The sequence below is a fragment of the Canis lupus genome, chromosome 1 (assembly GCF_003254725.2).
Source record: "Canis lupus dingo isolate Sandy chromosome 1, ASM325472v2, whole genome shotgun sequence".
NCBI classification, from domain to species: Eukaryota; Metazoa; Chordata; class Mammalia; order Carnivora; family Canidae; genus Canis; species Canis lupus.
In genome coordinates this window covers 121,510,880-121,531,396 of record NC_064243.1, presented here as the reverse complement: position 1 = coordinate 121,531,396, position 20,517 = coordinate 121,510,880, and the positions used below count along the sequence as shown (strand labels likewise).

At 53.8% G+C, this 20,517-nt stretch overlaps 1 protein-coding gene across 4 annotated transcripts in view; it reads left to right on the top strand.

The window, feature by feature from the left end:
• The first annotated feature begins 1,140 nt into the window (after positions 1 to 1,140).
• Positions 1,141 to 20,517, top strand: part of ZNF536 (zinc finger protein 536) — a 430,736-nt gene continuing 411,359 nt past the window's right edge. For 2 of the 4 annotated variants that reach the window (XM_025425264.3, XM_035710203.2), the window contains exon 1: positions 1,981 to 2,173. The gene's annotated coding sequence lies outside the window, so the exon portion shown is untranslated. Of the gene's footprint in view, positions 1,359 to 1,980; positions 2,174 to 5,260; positions 5,432 to 20,517 lie in introns of those variants that run through there. The other 2 variants (XM_025425268.3, XM_025425266.3) reach the window with 2 other exon arrangements.

Below are 20,517 nucleotides of genomic sequence, written 5' to 3'. Positions count from 1 at the left end.
CCAGGTGCCAGGGGCAGCAGGGTCCCGTCTGTACCTGAGCCCCTGGCCTGGCCGCTGTCCGGCTGCTCCTCTTGGCGCCAAGTTTTCAGTACCTGACCCCTCTGGCACCGGCTCATTGCCCTGAGCGGCTCCTTCTACAGGATGGGGTGGGGGGTGGGGAGGCTGCGGGGTGCTTTTTCTTTATCTTTGCTTTTTGTGTATTGTGGTGCCCTGGTTTAAAACTCACCAGTCATCTTAGGGGAACTCGGATCAGGCAGGCTCGAACAAGTCCTACCTGAATCAATGTTTTAAGTGTCCCTGTGGCTTGGCGTTTTGAATAATCAATCTGTCTCCAACGCTTCTTAATCATGCACAACACAGGCCTCTCTCTCTCTCTCTCTCTCTTCTCTCTCTCAATCTCTCCCTCCCTCCCTCTCTCCCTCTCTCCCTCCCTCCCTCTCTCCCTCCCTCCCTCCCTCCCTCCCTCTCTCCTCCATTATTTGTCAACTCTTTTGGATCTTGTCTTTCTGCTATTAACATGCCCCAATGTCACATGCGAGTCTTTTCTTTAAAACAAGCTCCTCATTGGTGTATCTGGATACTTCTTTTATTATTATTACTGAATCTTTTTTTTTTCCCATAATGACACCAGGATCATTATATAATCCCATAACAAAGAGGCTTTTGAGGCACCAGCTTTTGTCAACTCTAGGACAGAGAATCCATAATTGCATTATTCAGCTTTTTCCCCCCTTCTTTCCCCCTCTTCCTTGCTTCACAGAAACCCAACCTCCTGCATCCCTCACATCTCCACCTTGTTACCTCGCCTTACATTATTTACCGAAGCGTCTGCCTGGAGGACCAGCATTTGCAAAGTTGCCTTAAAAAAGTTATTTTGTTTGATAATTAAGTCCTGGAGCCCACCGCGTGATGATTATTCTGGACCCATAAGGCAGAGAACCTGCGTGACGTTTCTCTCGAAGTTTAATTACCGTATGCTAATTTCCTTGCCTACTACGTGATTAATTAAAATCATATTTTCATAATCATTTGGCACTAGTATTGTTTTAGAATTATCATGATCTCCTAAATAGTGTCTGTAAATAAAGTCGCCTCTAATGGCAGGCGCGGGAGGCGAGGCTGAGGACCTCTCCGTGTTTGTATCGCGGCGATTGGCAACATAACTGCCTTATTTACATTAAATACGCCACAAGGTTACAGCGCGGATCAACGTCATTTGATCGCTGATGACTCCCTTAAACGCCCGGGCTGTGACTGATTCTCCGCGTCCCGCTGTCCACCGAGATTCACCCGGGAGTTTTTTTTTTTTTTTTTTTTCCCCCAGAAAAGAAACAGACTTTAAATAGTTTCAGGAGCAGGTAAGAATTAAGCTTTTTTTTCTTTTTTTTTTTTCCTGCTCCTCTCCCCCTTTCCCTGTCTCTCTCTCTCTCTCTCTCTCTCTCCTCTCCTTCTGTGCAATCTCTCTCTCTCTCTCTCTCTCTCTCTCTCCCTCTCGGCTGGATAAAAAATTCTTTAGTCAAAGGCAGGAATGCAAAGTAGTGACAAGCGAAGGGGCTGATGTATGTCTCCGTAACGAGTCTGACAATCAGAATGTAGCTCTTGGAGAATAGATAGATTTTAATAAGTGTGTTTACATGAGCTCAAGGTCAGAAGCAAGCTGCGCTGTGTTAAATGGTTTCTTAGTTGCTAGACAGAGAGAAAAAATGGACGATCACACACCATTCTTTGTAGATTATTATATCAAGGGTTCAGTCTCTGGCTCATCAAAGCTAAATGCCGCAAGACCTATCTAGTTGCTGTGAATTATGCCAGGGCGACAATGGAGAGCGTTTTTAATGGTACAATGCATTTCACCTACCAGATAGGGGGAGGCCGGGCCGGGGATGGGGAGGTCTGCTGGGGCTGGGTGATGAGTATCAATGAACGGGGCGATTCTGAAAAGAGGCGGATGAAAACCGAGCCCGCCCTGCCCCGGCTGGGCTGGGAACAGTGCGCGGGGCTCCGCCGGGCGGCCGGGCGAGGCGCGCGAGCAGGGCGCCCGTCCCCCCTCGGCCCCGGAAAATGATCAAGTCAATCATGTGGACATGTTTCATTATTCATTGAACACAATCTTTTACAACGCTCCGTTTACGTGCCCGACTTTGCTCCCGACGCCCGCGTTTCAATGTTTAAGGTAAGGAAAACAAAGATGGGGAGGCGGGGGGGCCCCCTCCCCGCGGGGCGCGGCGGGGGCGCACGGGGGGGGGGGCGCGCGCGGCGTCCGGCCGGGAGGTGGCAAAGTGAGTTTGGACTCTCGGCGCGGCCCCCCGGTCCCCTCCCCCTCCCCGTCTCGGCGAGGCCTGCCGCCGGCCTCCTTCTCGCCCCATCGCGATTAAAAAATACGGTCTAATTAAATATCCGTGGCTGTGACGTTGGCGAGAGGAGCTGTCACCGGGGGAGGGGGGAGGATGGAGAGCTCGGAGCCGGGGACGCGGCGGCGGCCGGGCATCCACCGGCGCTCGGCAACTTAGGCGGCGAGCGGGACCCGCGCCCCGGCCGCCGCCTCCCCCGCCCGCGGGCCCGGGACCGTTACTTTGAACGGGAGCCGCCGGGCCCCGCGCCCCCCGCGCGCCCCCCGCGCGCGCGCGCCCCTCGTGCGCCCCCCGCGCGCGCGCCGCTCTCGGGCCCCGGGAAACTTTCAAAGGGGTCCGGGGTGGGGGCAGCGTGTGCACCGGGGGAGGCCGGGGCCGCGGAAACTTCTGCTCAACTGACTTTGCCCCTCTCCTCCTCCGCCGAGCCGCGGGCGCCCTGGCTCCCCTTCTCCCTTCGCGCCTCGCCGCGGGATGCGGGCCCCGCCGCCGCCGCCGCCGCCGCCGCAGGAGGAGGACGAGGAGGACGAGGAGGAGGGGGGGGGATGCAGGCTAATTTGTAATCTTTTTTTTTTTTCTTTTTTAAATCAAAGTTAGCTGATGGTTACAGTGTATCAAACTTGCGGGCGCCGAGGGCCGCGCAGACCTGCCATTTTGTGTTTTCATTGGCCTCCCGTGGCCCGGGAGCCGGGCGAGGCCGAGGCCGGGGGGCTCCGCAGGACCCGGGTGTCAGGGGCCGAACCCGCGACCCCAGGAAGGGCCGCGGCGCCTGCAAGCGCGGGCGGCGTCCGCGGCACCTGCCCCGGCGCGGCCCAGGCCCTGCGGCCCAGCCTCGGGGGGGTGGGGTGGGGTGGGGGGGGGGATGCCCAAGATACAAATAAAGAAAGAAATAAGTAACAGGTTTATGGAGGCGACTGAGCCGGCTGGCCCTGGGCTGGAGAAATGAGGCCAATCGGAGCGAGGGGGTGCGGGCGGGCTTGGGGCTCTGCGAGGCGGAGGGCGGGCGCGGAGGGCGTCTGCGGGGGGTGCAGTCTGGGGAGGGGGGGAGGATCAGATGCACTGGCCCAGATGCACGACTGCGGGGTGGGTGGGTGAGGAGTGGAGGGGGGGGGACGAGAAGGATCTCTGCTGATAAACCTTTCTGTTTGCTGCAAGACATTATTTTTTTTGAAGATCAAGGATTGAGGGAAAACAGTCGTAGGCGGGACCGGGATGTATTTTAGGCAAAAAAAAAAAAAAGAAAAAAAAAAAGAAAAAAAAAAAAGAAAGAAAGAAAAGGGGGTGGGGGGGGGGAAAGAGCTTTTCTTTGATGATGAGTAGGAAAGTGTCCAGATCTCGACGCGCCCATCTGTTGCAGTTTTGCAAATAATTTAAAATATAGATCTCTCCATATAGACGGGTGTACGTGGAGCGGAAGGTGGAGACGCAGGCGCCGCCGCCGCCGCCGCCGCCGCCGCGAAGTTAGCAGAAAAGGAAAGGGATGCGGGGCGCGGGGACCTGTCCCCCATCCCCGCGTCCCTCCCCTCCTCGGAACTCTTCCGAGGAAACTCCGGCAGGGCTTTCCGTGGGGACAGGTGGAAAGTTGCCTGCCACCCCCCCTCCCGCGCCCCCCGCTCGCTTCTGGGTCGTGAGCGTCCCCTCGGCGGGCGTGGACGCGGCCCGCGGTCTCCCGGGGCGCGCGGGGGGCGCAGCGGGGCCGGGCCCGGGGCGCGCGGGGGGCGCAGCAGGGCAGGGCGGGGTCCCGGCCCCGCGCGCCGGTGGCGGCCGCGGCTGGGTTTTGTTTGCCGGATATTGTTATGTCTAACGAGTGCCTCGCAGGAGCCGTGATTTGTCAGCCGCCTTCGTTTTCACTTTAGCAGAAAATACGGCGGCTGCGCGGCGTCCCGGCCTGCGGGGCCGGCGCCGGTGCGCGCGGGGGCGGCGGGGGGCGCGGGCGCGGGCGGGGGGCCGTGCGCGCGCGGGCGGGGGGGCGGGGGCGCGGGCGGGGGCGGGGGCGCGGGCGCGGGCGGGAGGGCGGCCGGCGGGGCCCGGGGCAGGGGCCGCGGCCCGGGCGGGGGCCGTGCGCGCGCGGGGCCGGCCTCCCGCTCCTCCTGCGCCTTCTCCCGGCAGCCGCCGCCGTGCAGTTTAGCAGAAATCCGACAGGGGCCGCGTTTGCTGAGCGCATCCGGCCGCCGGGCAGCCCGAGCGGGCGGCCGGGCCCGGCTGGCCGGTGTGGACGCGGGGAGGGGGCCGGGGCGGGGAGGGGCGCGGGGGGGCGAGCTCGGCCCGGGCGCCCGCCGCGGCCCCCGCCTCCGCGCCCCGGGGAGGGGGCTCCCCGGCGAGTTGCGCGGCCCCCGGAGCCCCGGCCTCTGCGCCCCCGCCCCCAGCCAGGGCTTAGGTGAACTTGGGGTGGGGTGAGCGTGCGTGCGTGCGCGTGTGGGCACGGGGGCGGGGGGGCGCGGGCTGGGAGCGCGCTGTTTCCTTCCCCAGTTTGATACCAGCAACTGGGTTTTTTACTTTAAGACCGGCTTCGCTCGCCGCCGGGGTTGGGAGGGGGCGATCCTTTCCCATCACTCACATCTTTGTTCATTGTTCACGGAGTGGAAGGCAGGCGACTTAAAGAGAGGGAAGAGGGGGGGTGGAGAGAAAGAGGGGAAAAAAAGAGGGGGAGCGAGAAGAGGCAAGGACGGGCGGCGAGGGGGGCAGCGCCCGCGCCCGCGCCCGCGCCCCCGCCCCCGCCCCCGGCCGGGTCGGGTCGGGTCGGGTCGGGTCGGGCTGGCCGGTGGAGCCGTGACCCGGCGCGCGGAGGGCGGCCGCGAAAGTGGACATTACCGCTTTAATTAACTTCGAGATGCTCCGGCGGCGGGACCTGGCGTAGCCGTGACGCGCCCGCATAAATCTGCCCGGCTCGGGGCCGCTCCGGGAACTCGGGCAGTGGCCGGCGTCAGCTCCAGCGCGCGCCTCCCAGTCCGGAGCCCATTTGCATAATTGGATTTTTTTTTTTTTTTTTTTTTTTTTTTTTGGCCTCCTCCTTCCTCCCTGAAAGTTGTTTGAAAACCCCGGTGAACGCCGCGACGACCTGCACGCTCCAAAGCGAGTGCCAAGTAAGTGCCCGGCCGTGGCCTCGGCGCGCCCCGAGGGCAGCGCGCACGGCGGCGGGTGAGGGGCCCGGGCTGCGCGCTGCAGGCGGGCCTGGGCTGCGGGCTGCGGGCTGCGGGCTCCGGGCTGCGGGCTGCGGGCTCCCGGCAGCTCGCACAACTTTTTCTTCTCTGTCTCCCGACTTCCCGGGCCAGGTGAGCTGCTGGGCCGCGCGTGTACCTGCAGCCGGAGTCGGGGGTGCTGGGGGGCGACCTCTGGGGCGCGGCGGAGTTGGGCATCGCGGGTCCCCGCGCGAGGGGTCGGCGCCCGCCGTGCAGGGCAGAGCTGCGGGCGGGCGAGCGGGGCCGCCGCTCCAAGCGCCCGCCGAGGATGCAGCTCGTCGCCAAATGCCTCCCCCATTATCCTAAGGTTTGTGTCTCTGGCTGTGCATGTGTGCGTGTGTGTGTGTGTGTGTGTGTGTGTGTGTGTGTTAGAGAGAGAGAGAGAGAGAGAGAGAGAGACCGAGAGGGATCGGGCTGTGCTTTAAAAAGAAAAGCAGCCAAAACAAGAGCAGGAAGGACTTCTCCCCTGGCTTGGCCCCCCCCAACCCCATTTCCCCAGCATCATTTATTTCTGTTGCTCAAAGGAGAGAGCGCACAGCTTCTTTGCTAGACAGGGTCACCGAGAGGATTGACAGTTCTGTTGGAAATGCCATAAATGCCGTGACCAAAACGTAGCGGCGTTAATAAAATACCAACCCTTGCCTGTCGAGGAAAAGTGGTTTTGCAGTATCTTAAATTTTATTTAAAAAAAAAAAAAAAAGAATGCGATCGTGTATGGTTAGTACTATTTACAGCGTTCGGGATCCGGGGGGAAGTCTGAGTAGCTTGGGAGAAGGCTGGAACCCCAGTGCCCGCTTGCCCAGGAACTTGCAGGGGGCTGGGCCCACCACCCTGCCTAGATAGGGGTAGGGACTCAGCTTCCGGCCTGGGGAGTCACAGGGGGGCGCCCCGGCAGCCCTCTGGCCTCTGCTTGTGGAGAGCCTAGGGCTTCTGGCTGAAGGCTGCTTTAGTTATGATGTCATTCTGATAGCAGAGTGCAAATGTCTCCTGATTCCACCATTAACCGCCTGGCTGGTTTGCTGGGTAATGATAGCACTGACGTCCAGCGCCTTGACAAACGCAGGCCTGCAGAGCCCTAGGAATTAACTTTTCCCCCCACCGAGGAGGGCACCAGCTGCCAAAAGTCTCACCACCGGGGCCCCTGCCTTTGAACTTTGTCCTGTCTCAGTCCAGACACTGACATGGATGACGGGGCCCCTGGACCGAGAGACCCCCCCCCTCCCTCCACCTCCCTGTTGTCCTACAGTTTGGGAAACTTTTAGAAGTCTTCCGTTTCCGGAACACCTCTAACCGGGCAGAGCTCGAATCCGGTCGCCACCGGGAGGGAGATACTGGATCGCGTGGGTGGCCGGCACCCCAGGTATCTGTGGGGCCGCTGCGTGGCAGGGGGGACTGTGACATCTGCTTCATACCTTCAGTCCCTTAACTGTGACTTTATGTTAATATCCCTGCAAGTAAACCGGATTTAGTGTGGATTTTTAAATAGTGTACAATGATTTAAGATTTCTTTTGATTTACTGTTCAAATGAAATTTGCATAAATGTGATGAAAATGAACTTAACATCTGGGCATATGAAAAAAGGTTAGTACCTCGTATGTCATCTGCAGAGAAAGTCTCTAAAATGCTTTCACCCTAAACTGGGTTCGGGGAGACAGTTCCTGGAGACATAAATGCTAATTATGGAAAACCTGGAGAAAGCGCTTTCGATAAATTTGCATTCTCTTGGACCACTGCTCTGAAAACCCATCTTGTTCTGTGCCTGGAGTGCTTAACTTCTGAGCAGGCTTGAGATCCTCGCAACTCAGCAAGTTAACTGCTGGCTGGGGCTGTCTTCACGGAAGACTTAGGGCAGGCAGCGAGCGACAGTCACGCCGCTGTGGTCCGAGCCGGAGGCCGGTAACCCCCATAATGGGAGAGGACGGGGCGGGTGGCCAGGACGTGCAGCCCTACTAACCACAGTTACCCATGGGGTCCCGAAGGCAGTGCTGAGATGTGGAATCCCTGCCTGCTGAGCCCCAAAAAGCCGAGCGATTAGGCTCTCTACTCTGCCTTAGGTCACCAAAGAAATTTCATCAGCTCAGACCTATAAAATCCACAAGCCCATTCAAGTGAACTCTGAACTCCCATCTTAGCTTTTGAGCAAGACAGGCTTATCTCTGGCGTAAGGAAATCAGAGTTAAGCAGCCTTCCCCAGACGTGGTTGCCTTTTGCTCAAAAGTTGGCTATGAATGGCACAGGTGTTTTTAAAGTGCCTTGAATGGAGGGAAAGAAAGACAGCAGTGATGCTCACGAGAATATAGATGAACTTATTTATTTTTTTATTTTTTTATTTTTTTTAGCAGAGGATCATAAAGGAAGAAAGCAAATAGATTTATTTTTCCAGTTTGAATGAGGACAATTATAGCTTCTTAACATCTTTGGATTTAGTGTTTTTAATAAGCCTTTTAAGTAAGCTGAAATATCAGCTTGCATTTTGTTCTCAGTATTATTTAAAGTGAGACCTGACGCAAGTTTAACAGGAGGAGCGAGCTTTGTCCGGGTCCGCTTTGGTCCGTGCTGAGGACAGGAGTCCCGAAACGTCTCCCCCAGAGCCTAGAGCAGGTGAGCGCTCAGCTGCGTGCTGTGTCCAGGGAGGCCTTCGCTTTGGGCTGGAAGGACACTTGTGGTCGGGTGGCCTTCTCGGGCCGCGAAGGCCGGACTGTGAGGCCGAAAAGCAAGGCACGAGTGCACTGGCACCGGCCCGACTCCCTTCTGCTAATAAGGACTCATAAGCAGGGGCGTTCTCTGTGAAGCCACACCTGCCCCGCACGCCGGCGTGCCCCCTCCGGGATGGGCCACGGCAGGGATGGGGGGGGACAGGGCAAGGAGTAGTCCCAGGGCAAGGTGGGGCTCACCGTGTGCTCTCCGTGGTCGAGTGGTACCTGGTTGGGAGTTGTTGGGAGAGAGGCCTTTTGTCAGGGGGAGGGATTGGTTCCTCGGGTGTAGACTGGGTGGGGCGCCCCCGGGAGCTCGGGGTGCCCTCAGAGGGGCGAGCAGCCCAGCTAAGCTAGGGAGTCGTACACGCGGTCACGGTGACGTCCTAGCGGTGGCGATGCTGGTGCGCGTCCGTGTGTGTGCCCGCGCGTGTGTCCTTGTGCATCCATGTGCGTGCACGTGCCAGGGAGGGTGTTGCCTGCTTGAAGCACCTGCACCCAGCCGGTCTGCACCCACAGCTGGCCTACTCAGTGCAGGTCGGCGAGTTCGTGAGCACGTGTGCGCCGTGGAGGGAGGGGCACAGTCCTTGGGATCCGGACCCCGGGGAATGCAGGCCACGTTCTCGAGGTTCCTCACCCTCTCCCCCTATTGGCTTTTTCCCCCCCATGTGTGGGCAGACATGGATGGAAGCCGCCTTGGGACGGTGGGCTACTCTGCAAGCCACCTAGCTTGGGTCCCCACGTGCCTGGGGTAGGGGTGGGGACCTTCCTGCCCAGTTCATGTGGTCATGATGCGGCCTTCCGTGGACTTCCTGCCGCGGGGCTCCATTGTGCCATGCGGGCTGGCTCTGGTGGCTGCTTGAGGATCCCCCTCCCTCCCCAACTTTCATTTCGAAAAACCATTGCGGATCTTTGGTCTCTGTCTCATGCTGGAGTGTGGCCACGGCGAGGGACATGGCGTGCTTGGCTTTTTGGGAGGTCAGGTTTATCTGCCTGAAGAGACCAGGTCAGGCTGAGGCCTTTGGTGGCATTTGTTAGACTAACCTGGATGTTGTTTTTCTAGACCGGGTCTTCTCAGCAGTGGCACCGTGGACGTTGCCCACTTGTGGGAGTCTGTCCTGTGCACTGTTGGATGTTTAGCGGCTCCCCTGACCTCTCCCTAGATGTCAGTACCCCCTCCCGGTTGTGACAATAAAACATGTCACCAGACGTTTCCATGTGTCCCCCGCGGGGACGTCAGGCGCATCTCCCAGGCCTTCCATGGGCCAGGTCTTGTCCCGGCCATCTCAGGGAGCGCAGGGAGATTTCACGCTCAGAGGGAGCACGGGCCGGAGGCAGACAGACACGGCAGGAAGTTGAGGCCTGCACCGAACGGGGCAGTCCTATGGGATCCGAGAAGAGGGGGGACGTCAATAATGGGTGTGGGGTATCTGGAGCGAGCGTGTGGGGCTCAACTCTGTTTTTACACCGGCTGACCCTTCCGAATGGCCCTGTGGGTGAGAGTACCCCACGGTTCTGGCCCCCCGCTGCCCCCACTGCCATGTGCACACCAAGAAGAGGAAAGTCACAGCTCTTGGTTTCAGAGTTGAGGCTGGCCACCCTGCTGGCAGGATGAGGATACTGGCTTTTCTGTTTGCTGTTTGTTTGCTTGGAGCACTTACTATGTGGTAGGCATGGGTTCTAAATTCATTACTCCCTTAATCCTTGCAATCTCTCTAGGAGAACAGGCCTGTGTTTGTCCCAAGTTTCAGGAAGGGAAGTCAGGCACAGGGAGGGGAGGGCGGTGGCTCTGGGATTAGAGCCTACCCAGTCGGCCTCCAGAATGGGCATGATTAACCCCTCCACTGCTGCAGAGCATCTCCCCTTCCTGGAGGCACACCCGGTGCAAGAGCCCTGTGATTTCATCACTGACCCAGGAAGCCTAGCCACGCACGGCCTTCTGTGGGGCTTGGGGGCGTCCTGGGCAGGTAGGGAGGATTCCGGTTGGCCAGAGCAAGCTCCCTTTCTTTGAGGGGCAGGGGCCTCCAGGTGGGTGGTGGCAGGGGCGACCTGCACGTGCTCCGGGGGCATTGAGAGGTGCAGGAAGGAAAAGCAGTTTGGAGGGTTTCCCCCCTCCTCTACCTACCTGTTCTCACTCTGTAGCTTTACAATGAGAAAATTAAGTGCCATTTTGACACAGGAAAAATGATCACCGTAGGCTTGAGCTGACATTAACCTGCAAGTTTTCTATCAATGCGTTACAGCTTTGATTACCTGAGCCGTGTTTAGCTGGGTCTTTCATTACCGAGGTGGGCTTGCCTCTTGCTTCCCCCTCTCCCCGCTGATTCTTCCGCCCGGATACTCGTCCGCTGGCTCCCCGTGGCTGTGCTCACCTCTCCCGTGCATCGCGGACCCTCAGCCTCCTTCATGATTCTTTGGCTTTTGGTTGTTTTGTTCCCATATGACACACGCGCACGTACTCTTACGGAGGATGAAGTAGCTCTATTTAGGTTGTAAAAGACAACCCATAGGGTCCCTAAAATCGAGATTAATCACAGAAATGCCCATTCAGACTTAATTATAATGATGTTCTCACTTGCACATCTGAGGTTCCCATGTAATTCCCATAGATTTGGATGGGATTTTGGCTCATGGAAGGGCTAGATTGTCGGGCCCTCGGGGGTTTTCTGTAATTCAGTAAACATTTATGCCTGTGGTTTCTGGGCACCTGAGGAGGGGGAGGGTCTGGGGCCCTTCTGGGTAGGTGTGCAGAGGTGGCCAGAGCGCCAGCTCCCGCAGTGGCTGCTGGTGGGCGGGCCTTGCCTCTTGCTAGGCCCTGCCTTCTGCACCTTGGGTGCGTTATCATCTTTAGTTGTTTTAACAACCCACCGAAGGGCATCCGTCAGCAGTTTTGCCAGTGGGCGAGCCAAGGAGTGTGACACTTGTTGCAGCCACAAGGCTCCAGCAAGGCCAAGAGAGAATTTGAAGCCAACAGAATTAGCCCGGGACCTGGTGCTGTGCACCTTGCTTGCACCCCTGCCTCCCCATGCAACACGCAGCCCAGACAATGACAAAACCATCCTTTGCAGTCCTCTTAAACTCGCCTTTCATGTGGAAGTTAAAAATGTACACTGGAACCTGCCACTTGGAGACCATATGCATTGTTGTAAATTTGTTTTCAAGAGGAAGAAAATATTTGGAAACTGTACCAGCTAAACTACCGACTATAGAGAAGCAAACAGATCCCAGAACACATAGATATTATGTATAAAATGTAATCTCGCTGAATAGCTCGATTATTTAATTTTACCTTTCAAAATATGTGAAAACGTGTATTCCTTACTGGATGGAGAAAAAAGTGGCACATGCTTTTTTTTTTTTTTTTGTTCTTTAAAAAAAAAAATCTAATTCTCTTTTAAAATCTATTAAAGTCAAGTCAGGCAAAGCCTTCCAAATTATTACAGAAAGGCTGTCATTTCTGTGAAGCCTATTGAAGGGGGTGGGACATCTTATTGAAATTACAGCTAAAGTGCTTTAATTATTTTGCTTCCTCGGCCAGGGCTCCCAGTTTGGGGGTTGTAATCTGTTGATGCCAAGTGGCTATTTCAGCAGCCTTGAATCTGCACCGAGCAGAGAGCATCTCACTGATGAAACCTGGCTGGATGTGCTAATTAAACTCAGTGCAGGGTTCTGGCCGTATCTGAGAAACTTTATGCACAAATGTTTCCACCCCAAAGAGGGTCAGCGCCGGTGGGTGGCAACCCGGCTCCAATAGCCCGGGAGGATCAAAAGGTGGAAAAGTGTAGTGTGGGAACGCGGGGAGGGAGCCCACAGCCGCGGGCCCACATGAAAGGCCTTAATCTGCAGGCCGCCTGCGGCCCAGGGCTCCTCGGAGGGTGGCGGCTGCCCGGCCCTGCCCGCCACCCCGGACTTGCACTTGGAGCTCCGAGCCCTTGCAAGGCAGGCGGGCCTGGAGCTCGCACGGACCTCGGATGCTCCGTTCCTTAAGCAAAACGCCAGACACTCTGTCTGCAGTTCTTTTCTGAGATCATTGACTTGACAACTTAATATCTGTTTTCTTGTGTGGTTTTTTTTTTTTGTTCTGTTTTGTTTCAGTGTGTTCCCCCCCCCGCCCCCCCGCTATTTCTTTTCAGCTGTGTCACCCTTTGCACACGCATTCTGGAAGTATGTTGGAAGAGGTTTTGTTAAAGTTTGCTGGTGGCGCGGAGCGGGGGGGGGGGGGGCGCGGTGGTGGTTCACGGGAATTTAGTTGCATTTAAAATTCTCATCTAGCGTATGAAGAGGCAGAAGAAATTCAGACAAGATGATGCAAACCTGCGCATCATCTGCAAATGTGTTGATGAAGGCTGTGAGCTAGCGGTGTCCCCTTTAGTAACTGCTGCCACCCCAAGGAAGACACTGTGGCTTACTAAGTGCGTGACAAGTGATGGACTCATCCAGGGTCTGGTCATCTGATAGGCATTTCCCATGACAGTGTTTCTGTGACGTAGTAGGTGGTGATACGGCCTGTCTTTTGGGGGATGTGGACGCTGTGCCTGTGGGTATGTTCACCCTCTACTGCTGGCCGTCCGGCGAGGCCAAGTCATATATTCCTGATATTCGAGTCTGGACTATTTTCCAAGCCTTCCCAGAAGCACCGGCTGCATTTTGACATAAATGCCCTTTGAGCCCAAGCATACCAGCCACTTCAGCCTCACGTTCCCCCCTCACATCTCGAAAGGTTGAGGGGAGCTAGACCCGCGCGTGAGACGATGTTGTGGTTTTTCCCAGGCACCGCTTTCTCTGCCTGCATTCAGGAGCCTGGCTGCTCAGGTGAAAAATTCCAGGCCCACGTGTGGATCTTGGGGGACGATGGTGGGGGTAGGGGGGTCGCTGTTATGAGAACTTTCTCTCCCTTTGCATGAAAATATTGCTGAGATGGAAATCATGTAATTCTTGTGTGTGATCTCCAAATACCACCTTCAATAAAATAATTTGTTCATTGATCTAAAGAATGAGTGGTTTCCAGCTGCTTCATTGCTCAGGACAGACTTCCCCGTTGGAATCTGCCTCTGCGACTCCCCTCTGGTGGAGGTTGGCCTCCCGTGGAGGACATTGTGAAGAGGCCGGGTGGCCTGGGGGGGGCTGGGGGTCCAAGCCCTCATTTCTCTGGGACTCAGAGGGCGGAGCAGGATCCAGTGCAAAATTCTGATATGGTGATTTGCTCTTGCCCCTCATCTTCATCTCAGGGCAGGCAGGTGGAATGGTTGCTGTACTGGGGAGCCAAGGCCACCGTCCTGTCATTAAATCTCTATCCGCAGCCGCCCGTTAACCCTTAGATTAACTGAAGGAAACTCTGTGCATTTTTCCACTTCCCCTGCCATTGCTTCTGAGGGAGGAGAGTCTAAAGAGGGAATTCTTTATGTGCTAATTAAATGTTTTTGCCAGAGTTACACTGTACATGCGTTGCTTGATACATCAATATCTATAGGTTAGTTTTTTTTTTTTTTTGCATAATTTAATTTTAAGAGGTGCTCCCATCCTCATTCCGTGATTAAGATGTTTATTTCATTGAGCTGGAAACATCAAGTCTGTAAATGAGGAAGAGCTGGGAGCATTTTTTGTTTGTTGGTTGGTTTTGTTTTTCCGGCAGTGTGGCACAGTGATAAAGAGCTCACCAGTCAAGTGGGGCCCGGTTCGACACCCACTCCGGCACGTGCCAGCTACCTGCGAGCGGGACATTTCTATCCTTAAACCTCGGTTTTCTCGTCAGGAGAATTGGAATAATTCTTCCTAATTGAGTCATCAGGATTAAAAGAGAAAATGATTAATTAATGAGTCCAGAGACCAGCTATTCAGCCAGTGGCCAGCTACTGTTAGTGCTTGTTTCATACGTTTTGCTAAATATTTTAGAACTCGAAACCCCACCAGAAACTGTGGGCGTCAGTCACGTGCATAGCCTAGTGGAGAAGTGTCTTTCCTCCTTTGTTTCCCTGGCTGGCCTTTGGAGTTATTTACCCAGGGATCAATAAGTATCAGCTGATTGATTTCCTATAGGTTTCAGAAGATGCGTTTTAAAGGGTCAGCTGAGTTCATGGAGAGGTGCGGGGTGGGGGTGGGGTGTAAGTCTTCACTAAACAAACATTCTCACTCCAATCCATGAGGTGTTAGCACCCTGTTTCCAGGCTACGCGCACACACACACACACACACACACGCTCACGCACACATATGTGTGCACACACGCCCCTAGGGTTGCCGGGAATGTGATGGGCGTTGCCCTTCATCCTTTACCTGGATCAAAGCCAAAGATCCCCAAGGAAGCCTTGTCATCCATCCATCCATCCATCCATCCATCCATCCATCCATCCACTTCATTCTTTTAAAAAGCATGTATTAAGTGCATTGTGTGTCTTAAGCAAGCTGGGTGCTGTGCACAAGAGCAGAATCACTTTGGAGCTGTTGTATCAGGATAAAAGTGGAAGCGGAAGCAGTGATGATGTTTCTTAGGTTCCAGGTTCTGGATTAAGCACAAACACAGAGACACATGTGTGCACCTATATATACAGACACCTATATGTGCGTGTGTTAGAGACCCCCCTAATTTGCATCTAGGCATACAATCACATGATTTCCAGGGAGCCTAATGCTTAAGCATGGACTACAAAATTGGGTTGAACTTGTGGCCATTGCATTCAAGAGGGGAAATATCAGAAAGGGAGACAGAACATGAGAGACTCCTAACTCTGGGAAACGAACTAGGGGTGGTGGAAGGGGAGGTGGGCGGGGGGGTGGGGGTGACTGGGTGACGGGCACTGGGGGGGCACTTGACGGGATGAGCACTAAGGGTTATTCTATATTTTGGCAAATTGAACACCAATAAAAAATAAATTTATATTAAAAAAAGCAAGAGGGGTCACCCACTAGAGAGGTGGGGAGTGGAACGTAACTCCTTTACTTTTTCCCTCAGGGGAAAAGGTGGAATTTGGATTGACTTTCGCCTCCCTGGAAGGGATCCCAGGTCTGTGACAACAGGAACATGCCAGCCATCCTTAGAAAGCAAAGAATACCCGAGTGATATTATACTAAGAAGCAAGATGCCATCTTCCTGGGGGAACTCTGAAACCCAGATCGGGTCCTAGCATTTATCTAGTGCTTATTACATAGGTGACCTTGGCTTTAGAATACAAGATATCATTTAGTTTCATCCTTCCAGCATCATTTAGTTTCCCCTTCATCCTTTGGTTTTAAGTGATTAAGTACATTTCAATAAATAAACATCTTCTGCCTTAGGATGGAGACAAGGAGGCCTACCCATGGGGGTGACTTGCCCAGGGCCATGCGGTTGGTCCATGGCGACGCTGGGTTCTCCAAAGGGCGCTTGTGTCTGTCGCGTGTGGGCTGTGTCTGCCCTTTGGACGGGGGCTCTTGGCACCTGGCCTGGACCTCCTTTGGAGAAAATCAATGCTCACGAGACGGACTTCTTCTAGTTGCAATGATACCATACTCAGTCCTGGCCCCTGAAGGGTGAGATTTGTTTTGATCATTTCTGAGCATAGGAATCCTGTCGTCTTGAGGTGGAGGAGTCGATGGTGGGAGCAGAGCCCTCGGGGGCTGGTATCCAATGGCTCTTGGGTCTTCAGGTCCCTCGGTGGTGTCACCACGTTCTGCTGTCCATCCTCTCAGGCCCGTTCATCCGGCAGATACCCCCTGTGCTAGGGGCTGGGGACCTGACACGCGTGGTTACTGACTTGAGAGACGCAAGTATGCTTCCCACTTCAACGGTTACCCTGAAGACTGTGCAGGAAGAGGACGGGGAGGCGGGCTCCTTATCAATTGGGTGGCCAGTGGTGTTCTTAGAGGACCAAGGGTGAGAAGGGGCCAGCAAAGCCAAAGGGTGGAGAGAATTTCCCGGCAGAGGGAAGAGCAGGTGCAATATCCCTAAGCTTAGACAGATCTGGGTGGCTTGAGAAGAAAAGTCCTGGGTGGCTGGAGCCGGGTGTGCACTGCTCTCCGGAGAACGTGCCGTGGAGGAGAAGTCTTCCAGTTGGGCTGGTCTCCCAGTCTCCTGTGAGCACAGCCTGCCAAGGGGCCCTTGCTGCTGGGGGCGGCGGGGGGGAAGGTGGGGTGTCCACTGGCTGCTGTGGCTTCTCTGCCATCCGAAGCCAACATCCTCCTTCCAGGTGGCCCCCCTTGCGGCCCTCCATCCATTCTTCTATATGGATCATTCATTCATTCATTCATTCATTCTACCAATATCCGCTGAGCTCCGACTCTGTGCCAGGCACGTAGAACAGCCAGAAAATAAAGTTGGCTGCCAAGATAAGGAATCATCCCACACTCTCTCCTTCCAGCTTCTGTTGAGATTCACAAGAGGTTCTTTGGAGCCGGGCTCCCCTCCGCCCCCTCCTTGCCCCCACCTCAGCTTTCGAGGTGTCTGCTCGCTACACCGAGCTGTTGTACTGAGTCTGGTTATCCTGGCCCGTGCTTCGTGCCCTCGGGGGCGGGGGCACATCTTGGGTTTGGCATCAGCAGCTCAAAGTTCCTGTTCCCGTGCGTGGCTGCGGGAGTCTGATGCACCCCCTTCCACCTGTCGGCTGAGCGCTGCTCCTCCCTCGGCCAGGTGGCAGGTGGCGCGTGGAGTGCTGAGTGCGGGGTGAGGAGGACACACTCCGGGGCGGGACCCCTGCCCCCACAGGGACCCCTTGGGTTTGTATTTGATTCAGGTGTCCTGGCCCGTGGAGGAGGGTCTCCTGGCCCAGCTCTTCCCGGGCGTCCTGAACGTCTTCCCCTTTTAGGAGGGGGGACAGGTGGGCAGGAAAACTAGATGCTTGCTTCTGTCACCTGTGGGTCCAGAGAAGACTCCTGCTGTTGAGCTCGCAAGTACGCATTCGCATCTCACACCTGGCCCTTTGGGTTCCTTACTTACGTGATCACAATGGCAACATTTTAGTTTAATTTAATTTAAAAATTTGGTGGAAAAGGAAGTATGTCCTGGCTCTTTGGATACTGAACTTTTTTTTTTTCCCCCTTCGTCATTTGGTTTTAAGTGATTAAGTAAATTTCATTAAATAACAGTAAACATTCCAGATAGTCTTGCATATATATCGTATTTCACATCATTGTAACTTCGATGTAAAATATTAAAATGTAAATGACTCAGTAGAAAAATTATGGAAACAAATGCGTGACTTTTATTACACTTTCAGAAAAGTTGCTTAAATATTTGCCCGTCCTTAACCAAGATCTGTCAGGAATCAAGAGAGCAAGGGTTTATGGGCGCCACAAAAACCAATCCTTTAGAATAGAGGAACAGAACTTGGTAAACAGTATGTCCCCAAATTTTACCTGTTCAATTCTAAATCTATGTCGGCTGTTGTCAGCTCGTCAATTTGATTATTGTCAAGTAAGCTGTATAAGCATGAATATAATTATTTTAATTTCTAAGCTTTAGTTGGAATGATATTTTTACCCAAGTATATAAATATAGATCTAAATTTATATATTTTATGGAATTTGAACCAACAATTTTTTTCCTTTCTTTTTAAGAAATATTTCAGTCTATAGTAAAAATTGTCTGGGAAGCATTTGGTATTTTATTTTAGTCTCTATCACGACTTTCCATGTGATTGTTCTATATTAATCTTGAAAAAGTGACATGAGATTCCTTTTCCATAACAAATAGAAAATAATGGAATAATAACAAATGATAACTCTAATGGGAAAAATTATATTTTTCTCCAACTAAGAGAAGAGTATCAACAATAGGTAGGATAAAATAAAATCAATATTTTGACAGTGCTCTATTATGTCTGGCTCATTAATTTGGAGAAAACTTCTCTCTTCAATCCTAAATCACCAAGTGTCAACAAATAGTAGTTTTAACATCTACTCTCATTCCAGCGCCGTTAATGCTTTGCAAGTTATTTTTGGAGGAAAATGATTTTTGATTCTGCAGATGTATAGAGATTGCATTGTGTAGGTTTTTGTTTTAGGGAACAATGAAAAAGTTTTGCCGTGCAATTTGTATTCAAGAGATTGTTCATTGCGAATTCCAGTTGAGCACAATACTATATGGTTTTTCATGTAAATGAATATATATGTGTGCATATGAATGTATATGCATATAGGTATATATGTGTATGTGTGTGTGTATATATATATTTTTTAAATATTTTATTTATTCATGAGAGGTGCAGAGAGAGAGGCAGAGACACAGGCAGAGGGAGAAGCAGGCTCCCTGTGGGGAGCTCGACGCGGGACTCGATCCCGGGTCTCCAGGATCAGGCCCTGGGCCAAAGGCAGATGTTCAACAACTGAAACACCCAGGTGCCCCGTACACGTGTGTGTGTGTGTGTGTGTGTGTGTATTTATATACACATATGTACATATATACACACATATATTTACATATATGTATATATAGCCTGTTTTATCTCACACACACACACACACACACACACACACACACACACTCTTAATGACCAGGTTCATTCATGTTTATTAATTTCACCAAAAGTTTCACTTAGCCTCCTCTTCTTTTAGAGGAATTGAGAGTTTCTGATTTCGGAGTACCGATTGTCGGTTGATTAAGGTCAATGCTGGCACTTATGCAGGCTCCTATTGACTGGGGTCACGTGATGTGACTGATTGATCTGCCTTAGACACAGGATTGCTAATTTCCCATTGTAACGGTCCTTTCTACCTATCCCGTCCTTCATCACCCCGCGTTCTTCATATAGTATTTAAGCATGTGCCATCCCCCCGCCCCCGGGACAGCAATGCAGAATTAGGGCTCACACTTGTGCAAAAAGTATTTGTATCACCGCTGCCTGTCCTCCTTTGTTTTGCAGAGATCACAAAAGCCTGGGATTTAGAATAGCAGATAATAACATACAGTGCATATTATTGATGCTGCTTTAATTGTCTTATTGACAACTCACTTGAACTTGGAGAAGCATGCTAATATTTATCATCCTATGAACTCATGTGCATTTTCTCGACTAAAGCCATAATTACAGAAGAATTTCAAAACTCGATGTCTGCCTGCAGCTGCCTCACCTTTCCTCTGTTTGGACAAAGGCTTCTAGGCTGCTGCATCATGGGAGAGCGTCGGCCAGCTCTCTGCAAGTTGCCCCTTGCGGTGTCCTCTGGAAGCTTCTCCCCCCGGGGGTGAGCTGGCTAGTTAACAGCTTGACCGGCACCTGGCCAGGGAATGGGGCAGAGGTGTGACCCACCTGAGCCAAGAGGGCAGTGCCATCCGGCCTTGGGCCACCCGGAGGTTTCATTTGCTTGTTCGAAGAGGCAGGTGTTTCTCTTCTGGGAAATGCTGGTGTGGAGAAGAGTAGATTTAGAATAGGCTGAAGCTAGGGTTGAGGCCACTGTGCTGCCCAGGAGGCAAACATCGCCTGGAGGAGGGTCCCCATCAGCTCAGGCTGGTGGATGGAGCCATCACGGTCTAAGCCTGTCGGCCTTGCTGTCCCCCCCCCCACACACCGTCCCACTCTCCTGCCGCTTGTCCCCCTCTTGCCTAGTAGGAGCCTGAGGAAGTGCCTCTTCTGCGCCCCTGCCTTCGCTCAGTGCCTTGGATGTCGCTGTCCTGGAGCCCTCTGGTCCGCGCCCCTCCCTGGCCTCTTCCGCTCATTCCTCGGGTCTCACTCAAATAAATGCCAGCTCTTTAGAGAGGCCCTTGCTGGCCTCTGTCCTCCTCTGCCCTCCCCTGGTCACCTCCTGTCTCGTTGTCCTGTTTTATTTCCTTCCTGGGATTTGTCTTTATTGGTCTCACCGATGGTTACCCCGTGTGCCTGGTTGACCTCCACTGGAGCTCCGCTCCCTCGGGCCGGGACCCTGGTGGCCTCCTGGAGGTCTCCACTGCCGGCACCTACAACAGCGACTTGCAATGGCAGCAAATTAATAAATATATATTTTTAAAGGATGTTACTTTTTTTTTTTTAAAAAAACTATTTGAGGGAAATAGCGCGAGAGAGCACGATGGGGGAGGAGGGGGAGCAGCAGGCTCTCGGCGGAGCACGCGGGGCTCCATCCCGGGACCCTGGGGCTGCGGCCTGAGCCCCCGGCAGGCGCTTACCCAACGGAGCCCCCCCAGGTGCCCCAGAATGCTACTTTTCTAAACAAAAATATGGATTTGGGACGTTGACCTTGACCGTTGGAGAACAGTGTTGTGTCATGCAATGAACTGTCCCGTGACACCTCCTTTGTTCCTTGAGGGAGACGGAAGCCGCAGCTGCGGCCCGCGCCGGGCTCCGAGAGGTGGTCCCGCCGTCTGGGAGGTCACAGGGACAGTGGTCTCGGTGCAGA